General features: G+C 45.7%; 1 long non-coding RNA gene across 5 annotated transcripts; it reads right to left on the bottom strand.

The window, feature by feature from the left end:
- Window positions 1-1,324: 1,324 nt before the first annotated feature.
- Window positions 1,325-7,152, bottom strand: LOC123091351 (uncharacterized). Of its 5 annotated transcripts, XR_006443041.1 has the most exons (11): window positions 6,591-7,146; window positions 6,435-6,506; window positions 6,179-6,328; window positions 5,716-5,784; window positions 5,398-5,600; window positions 4,684-4,835; window positions 4,516-4,583; window positions 4,238-4,332; window positions 3,700-3,817; window positions 2,287-2,451; window positions 1,331-1,930 (listed from the first exon to the last, which is right to left on the bottom strand). It is a non-coding gene; the product is annotated as an uncharacterized lncRNA (long non-coding RNA). The 5 variants fall into 5 exon arrangements; XR_006443043.1 differs by having other exon boundaries at window positions 1,325-1,930; window positions 4,684-5,600; window positions 5,716-5,787; window positions 6,591-7,152; XR_006443042.1 differs by having other exon boundaries at window positions 1,325-1,930; window positions 2,291-2,451; window positions 4,684-5,600; window positions 6,591-7,151.
- Between the last annotated feature and the right edge of the window lie 3,031 nt (window positions 7,153-10,183).

The raw sequence follows: 10,183 nt of genomic DNA, 5'->3' as shown, positions 1-10,183 counted from the left end.
CCGAGGACAGAGTTATGCACGTTATCTATATTTTTGCTGCTCGGGAAAAATTAATGAGTCATTAATTAATAATTAACGGACGCGTTAATTACTGAACCGTTTCTGATTCTTTTGGATCGTGACGACTCGGACGTGGGGTTTACTCCCACAACCTACCCGGCCCGCATTATATAGTCAGGCAGACGTCTTCCCTAGCCGCCGCCGCTTTGTATGGTTTCTCACCACCGTTCCAGATCATTGCGCCGCCAAGCAAGTCTTCTCCATCCCTCCTTTCGGCGTGCACCGGGAGAAGGGACACCAGGCCTCTGGAACCCCGCCTCTCATGATCCTGTACGGGAGAGGGGCGATCAGGTTTTTGGGGAGCGCACTCGCGCGAATGCTGGCAGCGACGACTTCGCGAACGACGACTTCTTCCCCGACCTCGGCAACCTCATCCTCGACGACATGGGCGACAACGTCAACACCGGCGGTGCTGCTCCCGCTGCACCATATGTGATTCTATCTTTCCTGTTCGATATCATGGTAGAATTCATGTTTCTAGTATGTGCCATAGATGTGATATGTTCATCTGCTATGCTAGTTTGCATGATTAGTTCAATCTCTGCTACTGTAGTCATGATTTATCTTCTGTTTATTCGGATTAAATCTCGTAGTAATTTGCTCATATTTCCAACAGTCGGTACGGAGGGGGGTGGCACTGAGCTCCCCCTTCTCCTTCCCATCAAATGTCTCGGTGGAGATTGATACCGATAATATTTCCAGACTATGATGAAACGCACATGAAAAATAGAAGAAGACACAACGCGTAAGGTATACCGCACTCTCTATGGAGGAAAACACCGCCTCCACCGAAAGAATATTTCTCCTACACCGAAACATCAAACCCGAAATTTGATTTATGGTGAGCTGAATGTACCACCATTGTCGTAGTAAATAGTACTTCCTCCAGTCCTTTTTAATCCGCATATACGTTTTGTCTGAAGTCAAAGTCTCTATACTTTGACCAACTTATAGAAAAAAATAATATCAACACTCACAATCTCAAATCAATATTGTTAGATTCATTATGAAATGTAGTTTCATACGAGATATATTTGGTACTGTAGAAGTTGATATCTTTTAATATAATTTTGGTCAAACATTGCAAAGTTTGATTTGACACAAATTTAATATGCTGAGTAAAAAAGACGGAAGGAGTACTACTACAGGGACCAAAAGGCTCTTGGGAAAACTGGAGAGGGGTGGTGGGTTCGGTTGAATGGTTGATCGATGGCGGCCATATAAAGTGCAGTTAGTCGCAAGAGAGGCAAATTAAGAGGGCCGAATTGATCTTCCATCATTGATTAGGGTTTAGGGCAATACCAAATTCCCTTCATCATCTACTAGATAGGAAGTGCGGCTTGCCGCACCCCACCCGCACCAGCCATAGCCAGCCCGGTAAGGCATGATTTAAGAAAAACAAAAATGTCCAGACTACCAAAGTCTATTACATAACAGTAGTGCATTTTCATAGGAAATGCAACATGATATACCAAAAGGATAAAGGTTCAATACATTATGCCAACAAACGTCACGACTAATTATTACTCTACCATCCAGATGATGAGTCACGGGAATAAGAAGTGTATGAACAATATATCAGAGCTTATATGTGCACAGTAAGTCACACTTATTACATACATGAAGCGAGTTTACATCACCGATACAACTCATTCAATCGGGACTATTGATTATGGAAGCACACAAGTCGAGTTTGTAAAGTGCCCAATTCACCTGCAAAGAGGGGCAATCTCGGGCAAGCCCACATAGACCATTCCATCTACATGGTAGAGATCAGGTGCATAACGTAAGAATGCCTGATTGTGTCGGGGCTCGCCTCTATAACCCAACATACTTGACCCCCCTCCAACAGCCTCTTGAGTTCACCAATCTACAACAAAACCAGCCCCATAAGAGCACATAATCACACCAAATGGCAAGGTAAGTACACCCTGGCAAGTACTGGACCAGAAAACTCTGACTGGAGCTACATGATATTAGATGCAACTTATCATCTCAACCATATGCGAATACTAATGGAAGATGCATTACTTATTAGGCACATGTAGAATGAGGTATCAAAAGAGCAAGTGGTACAGAAAAGAAGTGAAGCGACATGATAAAAGAGGGCAAAGTGTTATGGCAGACCTTTTATTTTCAAAGAGTTGATGAGCTAGTGACCATATAATTTTTGATGGTCTGACCAACCGTGCATACCAAAGGTGCTTAACAGAATGGATATCTTACCTACCTCGGTCGAAGATCGACACGGAGGAGCGCTTGCCAGTCTTGTCCCTCGATAAATCTGACTGATTCAGGCGTGCCATGGCCGAGAGCGGCGGATCGAGTCGCCGTGATGTGGAAACCGGGAAACAGGGACAGTAAAATATGATTTGTCATGTTGCGCTTCTCCTGTAGATGCGCCAGGCCAAGTTAAAGCTTGGTGAGCTTGGTAATAAAAGCATATATCTTCCTGATGAATTGGTAGAATAGGATTGTCCGAAAACAGGAAAGGCAAACCGCATAATACCACAATCCAGCAAGAAAAAATTAGATACACGAGCAAACCGCTGTATGCATATCAATGAGCAGGAGAATAATATGGCTATATGAGAACATAGAGATTTCCATGAATGAGCATTTCTGGACTGTTGGATAAAAACAGATGTAAAAATAATATGGCTATATATATAAGATTTGGAAGCTTTGTAGGCAAGCACAAAAAGACCAGATTCTTCAACAACTTGGCAATTCAGATGCAATAGCACCCTCATGAGCATATAAAGAGAAGAAACAAGGTGCATTTCATCTCCATTAGAATTTGAAAATATAAAGAGAAGAAATAATGAAAATCCATAAGAAAGGCCAACAAAACTAAAGGTTAAAGGGGTGGAAAACTAAAGAGTGGATGAGCTCTCTGGAGGGTCCTGGCCACTACGACACATATGGCCATACTAATGAACAAACGCTTCGTAGTATACATCAGGGGTTCACATATATTACAGTTTGCTATCTAGAACAGTCTGAACATGAACCTAATTCTATTGGATAATTCAAAATGTGGTGTTGCATATACAGTAGCTAGCATATACTATACTTTAAATAAAAACTAAACTTACAGTTGTCTGCTCTATGATCTCAAAGTAGCATTCATGTAAGGCAAGAAACACATCAGTTTGAAACTATTAGGAACATGGGCACAAGCGTAGCTTAGAAGTGGAATAAGTAATGTACTGCTCTCTCTCTCTCTCTCTCGCTCAAAATTACAGCACTGCAATTGTTCCTAACTCATGTTGTGATGACCAAGTTATATGAGTCTAAGTGCATGTGTTTTTGTGTGTATGCATAAGTTGATCTAAGTTCACCATACGGTAAGATAACACGTCCGAATAAATTCAAATGCCCAGATAAAATACTTCGTATCCAAGTCCCAAATGTTTACTACAATGAAAAGAAATTTGAGATTAGAGAGCAGTAAAAGGAAGACATACAACACAATTTCGGCATCCAGTCCAGGAGTGCATATACTTGTAAAGAACATGACTTAGTTTATTTATGTAGCATGGATCCTTTAATTTGAAGTAGGGAAGCACATGAATTTTGGCTACTGCACGTGAGAATAGGCGTTGGGCTTGGGGCGCAAGGTAAGGATCGAAATACCTCAAGGTGGTGTGGAAACGGCAGGGTCGCCGGCATCGAGTCCGTGCCTGGAGAAAACTGTAGCAGTACAATAAGCCTCCGAAGCAAATAAGCTTATAGGTAAAATTACGTATCTGATCTGTCAAAAGGGGGAAAATATGTCAAAAACTCTTACTATTTAAAAAGCTTGTGCATTCATATGCTTGTAAGCCTAACTGAATTAGCATCTAGGCATAGGCATATGTAATAGCTTTCCCTTTTCTCTCTTGGCTCTCTTAAAAAGCTTGTGCATTCATATGCTTGTAAGCCTAACTAAATTAGCATGCTAGTTAGAAATTAGAACAATGAAACGCTCAAATCAAAACACCAAGAGCACATTTAATTGGTATAGGAGCTGTAACCATGTGCATATCAATGAGCAGAAAAATAACATGAGTACGTTTATTTCTTCCGATATCAAACAAATATCACATATCACAGGGCAGTTATAAGAGCATGCATCAAGCTTAAACAGGAAGTTTGATATGACATCACCGCTACACATTGCATATACACATACCTTCATCGTCGACTGATGTATGTCAGATTGTTGTTGCTCGGCCATTTCACAGCGTGGCTAGCTCGAACGGTTGGCTCTTTGGAATAGGTTAAAATCTGATCATACAAAAAGTCACAAATTTCACAAATCACATCATTGTCATAAGAACATGCACAGAGGTTAAATTAAGAAGTCCAAGACAAATTCAATGTAGAATCCATATTTTTAGAACGGCCAACAATTATGTGTAAGACAGTGCATGATATTTTGTACCACAAAGTACAACATTTTTTACTAACCTTAATTCGGGCCTATATATATCGGGTTCCCGGTTGCAAGCACATTCAACTTGTATGATTTATCCAACCTGAACTTGAGCTCCAGCAGATCAAAATGCAGAGCATGTGTAAAAACAAGGAAGCATCAAGATAAATCGTACAAGCTGTCGACAAATAACACATACGCACCTCGTAGTCCGGGAAACGGACGACCACATTAACACCTGCAAGCACGGGCAGGTCGTATAGCTACCATTGATGGCATGGTCCAGCGGGATGACTGCCACCATGCATCCTCAAGGTTCAAATGTATTTTTGATACCACAAAACATGTTCTCATTCTGAAACAGAGCATGCATTGTGTATAAGTTTCAGTGGTGGTTGTTTACTTTATAAGTTCCATTGCATTTCAAAGGATGAAAGTTTTAGTTCCCAACAATATAGTAATTTAGAATAGGTGCACCCACACACCATGAAATTTAAACATGATCCATTTAGGAAATGTATAGTTGTTATCATGGTCCAAACTCGTACAATTCATCTAGGTGAAGCCTTGAACATGTTGTTACCCAACAGAAAACTACTATTATAACTAAACCCAATCAGATCATCCTAATTTTGTGATAATGAACAGAGAATATAGTGGTGGAAAAGCACACCTCATTAAGTCATTTTTACAGCAAGAATACAACAATGGTTAACCAGACATAGCATACCTTCCAGACATGTGTGTCAACAGGAATAACCTGATTCTTATCAGCAGAAAACTACTATTATAACTAAACCCAATCAGATCATCCTAATTTTGTGATAATGAACAGAGAATATAGTGGTGGAAAAGCACACCTCATTAAGTCGTTTTTACAGCAAGAATACAACAATGGTTAACCAGACATAGCATACCTTCCAGACGTGTGTGTCAACATGAATAACCTGATTCTTATCAAGAGAGAACAGACAAATGCAGGCTGCAACTTTTGGACCAACGCCTGGCAAGGTACAAAGACCCTCGATTACCTCCGGTAGTTCCCTGTCAGGCAAGCCATTTTGTGCCTCCACCAGCCTTGGCCATCGATTCTTTAGCAGTGCCAACAACATACTTTGCCCTGCTCATTCAAAGGCACACAAAACATTTCCTCAAATCAGTTTAGCACAAAATATCTAGTAATGTTGCATAAACAACAGATACTCATTACTGAGATATGCTTCAGACATCTATACCGTCATCTGCTAGGGGGTAGATGCAAGGCATGTAGATTCTACTTCCCTCAATGACATCTATAAGGTCATCTGCTGTTGCATCAATCATAGGGAGACGTCAGCATTACAAATCCTGTACTCACTACAGATTGCTTTTACTGTGTTAAGGCTAGTTTGATAAATCTGATTTTACTGAAAGTAGAAATCAAAACAAGCCTCGACAGATTTATAATCTATTATGAATCTGCATTCATTAACCCTACAAAAGCAAGTATATTACACTTTTCAGTGGTCAAGCTTCACCCAGAAATTCAATAGATGTGTTACAGTGTTAAAAATTAATGTTTCTCATTCCATCCTAATGTGCTAGTTATATTCTACTATGGATACATGAGAATATGGATTTGTTTCCTACAAATACATTAGAAGTGACCTTCGGTGGCGTGTAGTATTAAGAAGTTAGAATTAAACTTAATACGCATACCTCAGAATGACTCCAACTGCTGCAATGTGTCACTATCAAGACAAAGCATTGAGGGTAACCCTTTGCTTTGCGCAGTCAATTCCAAGCGCTCATCTGCCTCGCCATCTATTTCTCTTTTCTGAGTTCCTCCTTTTGTCTTTGTTTCTCTGCCTGCAAATATGTAGAAATATCTTAATGCTAAACAGATTTAGTGCTACATATACTACAGTACCATATCTGGGTTACAGTTTATTTCAAAGGAACTAAAAATACTAACTCGTCTAGATTGCTCCCTTTGGAATCTCTCTTCCTCTATTTGCCGTGGACACACCCGACAGCTCCAACTCATCTGTGCAAACAAAATCATGCCATCAGTCAATCCAGCACTCGAGTAAACAATACCTTGCAAGGGGAAGTCACGGAAGGTGATTACGGTCATGCCGTTGACAAACTCGCGGAGGTCCTCGCTAATGCCGTAGCACTCGGGCTCGCCCGCAGAGAGAGTGATAGCCTATGTCCGCTCAACGTCCTCGTCCTCCTTTTGCCGAGCGCGAGGACGATGAGAGGCGGCTAGAGAGGGCGTGCAGCAGCGACGGACTTGGGGCCGACTTCTTCTTCCCCGACGTGGTTCCCTTCGTGCGGGCGCTTGGTGACCGTGGCCTTCTTGTCAGCCTCGGGCGCGGCCTTGGCGGTAGCCACGCGCTTGGCCGAGGAGCCCCGCGGTCGGCCTCGGGCGCGGCCTTGGCGGAGGTTGTGCGCTTGCGCGAGGAGACCCGCGACGGCGCGACGGCGGACGGGGAGGATGGGGGCGGCGGCGGCGGACGGGGAGGATGGGGGCAGCGGACGGGCGAGGGGGGCTACAGGGGACGGGGATTCGATCGGACGGACGAGGTTCTCCCACAGCTCGATCCGACGGCCGGAACTCCATCAAGCAAATCGATCGGACGGTCACCATGCGCTAATCGCTGAGAACGCCCATGTTTCGATCGGATTCGTCTTTCTGGATATAGAAACTTGAGAAAAATTCACTGGAGGTCCTCGTACTCGTCGTGTTGGCCAATTTAATCCCCGTACTTACAAATACCTAAAATACAGTCACTAAACTTGTCTCAGGTGGTCATATACGGTCCATTATACGATTTCTTGTACGTACACGCTGATTTGGCAGTTGACTGGCTTGTCCACGCATGCGTTGACCGCCAAGTCATCAGCACCTGGTCTTGATCGATTGATTCGGGGGAATGCAGGGATGTTTTTACAAAACCGCCGTATTTAACGTTTCTCCCCCGTCTGGTCGGACCGCACCTGGTCGGCCGCCCCCGCTCCTCCCTGCATCCAAGATCTGAATCGCCGTATTTTACGTTTCTCCCCCCGCCTGGTCGGACCGCACCTGGTCGGCAGCTTATTTTGAGTCAGGTCGTGGCTGTGGTCGTCGCAGGTACTCGATCGGGAGTGTGTCAACATGCATGCATGCTTGCTCCGGCAGCACGCGCTGCACGGCTACGTCTCTAACGCGGACGTGGTCGTCTGCTCACTACGCACTTGCTCGTCGCCGGCGTTGAGAATTCAAACCTGCAGTGAGGTTGGGTGGCGCCCGGGATTCGATAGTACTACATGCATGGGTCGTACGTACACAACCAATTGGATGGACGGATGCATGCATGGGTTGATCGATCGTAGTGACGTACTGTACGATGCAGCGCTCACTACCGCGTGGCTCCGACGGGCGGTCGACGCTGCGTGGCGTGGTTGGGTCGCTCGATCGACATGCGCGCGCATGCATGCACGCATGCATGATGCTTTTCCTTGAAGTGCAGTGCAGAGGAGGTGATGGAGGTTGTACGTACTGCCAGGGGTGAACGAAAGCCAGGCGGTGAGGTCCACGACGAACGCCGCGGCGAGATGGCAGCGCAGGTCAGCGGCGGAAGGAGGGGAGAGGAATAGGATCGCGTGCCGGATGCGAGGAAGACGGCGTCCGGCCGGCTCGTGTTTGACGGTGGGCTACGTACTCGCCGGCCCAGGTCGCGGCAGGGACGACGGCCGCTACTAGGCGACTCGCACTCCCGTACGTCGCTGCAAGATGGGGTGTGCCGTCTGACGGCGGCGACCCAAGTCCAAGTGATGACGACCATGCATGCATCTTCAAGGTAAGGTGCGACAAGTTGGAGATGATGAGCAGGACGAGGGAAATTAATTAGCGAGGAGGGGTGGAGGTCGAAGACGAGCGTATATAGGTGACGTACGTACGGTGCCAGCCCGAGTTTGGGAAGAAGGCTAGCTAGCTGCTAGTTCCTCTCGATCGATTGAGAAGAAGGAAAAAGGTGAGCTTTTTTGATGGAGGGAGGTGGTCGACGCGCGGCGTTGTGGCAAGGAAGACGGCAGACGGCAGCGAGCGAACGTTGTATGCACGCGCGGGAGGCGGTACGTTGATCTGGACAGTGAGTCATTTCCTGAAGCTGAAGCTAACTAGGGCCAGGGCAGCTTTGAGTCAGGTCGTCGTCGTGGCGGACCTGCCGCCACAGTGTACGTGATCTGTTTTGTCAATACGGTTCGGGTGTGGTCTTTTGGCAACGGAACGGAGATGCCATGTCGGCCGTGCCGCCAAAGAAGGTGGCGGCAGCTCCTTTTACTGCGCTAGCTAGCCGCTCGTTGGTTGTTAATTACCAGGAAAGGAAAGTAGCGCTAGTTAGCCGCTCGTTGAATGCATGCAGCTCTGCTCATTTTGTTGATTGGCAAGAGTGCATTGAACGTGGGCCGAGACTGCATGGTGGAGCAGGGAAAGTGTTAGGTTGTTAGCTTAATTGCGAGATTTTTCAGCACCGAGTGATTAGTTTAATTCTTGCCGATGAATTTGGAGCTGCCGCCACCCTCTATGGCGGCAGGGCCCACCTGGCCTTTTCCATTCTGTTGTGAGTCGACGCAGGGACGTAAAATCTGTTACATAGAAGAGCTGCCGCCGGAGGCTGTGGCATCAGGTCTAGCCGCCGGCTGCGGTGGCAGCAGGTGCCACGTGTCGGCTGCCGGACCTGCCGCCACAATGTACGTGGTCTTTTTTGTCAATATGATTTGGATGTGGTCTTTTCTGTCAATACAAAAGCGTAGGTGGTCTTATATGACAAAAATTCATCGATCGATCGGTCGAATTAATTGGGAGGAAGGGAGAGGAAGAGAGAGAAGGGCGGGTGGGTCCCAGTCCCCAACAAAGAAAAGGAATCTCGACGTATATCTTGTTTTATTTTGGAATGGAAGAAAAAAAAGAAAAAAAATGGATTTGTTGCTTGGAATGAAAAGTCAACTGCGTTTGGTTTCTTTTCTTAGAAAAAAGAGGAAAAGGAAGGGCGACACGCGTGCACACGTACGTATACGCGTTTCCTTGTTTTTGTTTGTTTCCCGATTCAGATCTTGGAGCGAATCAACCTGTGGTTGAGTCGGTTAGGTGGACAGTGGTATCCTCAACCCATCAGGGTTCAAATCCTGATGCTCGCATTATTCCTGGATTTATTTCAGAATTTTCAGCGATGCGCTTTCAGTGGGAGGAGACGTTCCCGTCGACGACGAGGCGCCTACGGTGACTTCGTAAATCTCAAGATGATATGCCGGCTCAGTCTCTCGAAGGTGCTCATAGGGGTAGGGTGTGCGTGTGTGCGTTCATAGGGATGAGTGTATGCGCGTGTATATGAGTGCTTGTGTCTGTACTGATGCTCAAAAAAAATTCAGATCTTGGATGCAGCGAGGAGCGGGGGCGGCCGACCAGGCGGGGGGAGAAACGTTAAATACAGCGATTTTGCAAAACACCCCCCGCATTCCTCCGAATTGATCAATTAAGACCGGGTGCTGATGAGTTGGCAATCAACGCACGCGTGGACAAGCCCGTCAACTGCCAAATCAGCACGTACGTACAAGAGATTGTACAATGGACCGTATATGACCATCTGAGACAAATTTAATGACTGTATTTTGAGTATTTATAAGTACGAGGGTTAAATAGGCCAACGCGACGAGTACGAGGACCTCCAGTGAATTTTT

Source organism: Triticum aestivum, chromosome 4B (assembly GCF_018294505.1).
Source record: "Triticum aestivum cultivar Chinese Spring chromosome 4B, IWGSC CS RefSeq v2.1, whole genome shotgun sequence".
Taxonomy (NCBI): domain Eukaryota; kingdom Viridiplantae; phylum Streptophyta; class Magnoliopsida; order Poales; family Poaceae; genus Triticum; species Triticum aestivum.
This window is presented reverse-complemented; position numbering and strand designations above follow the sequence as displayed.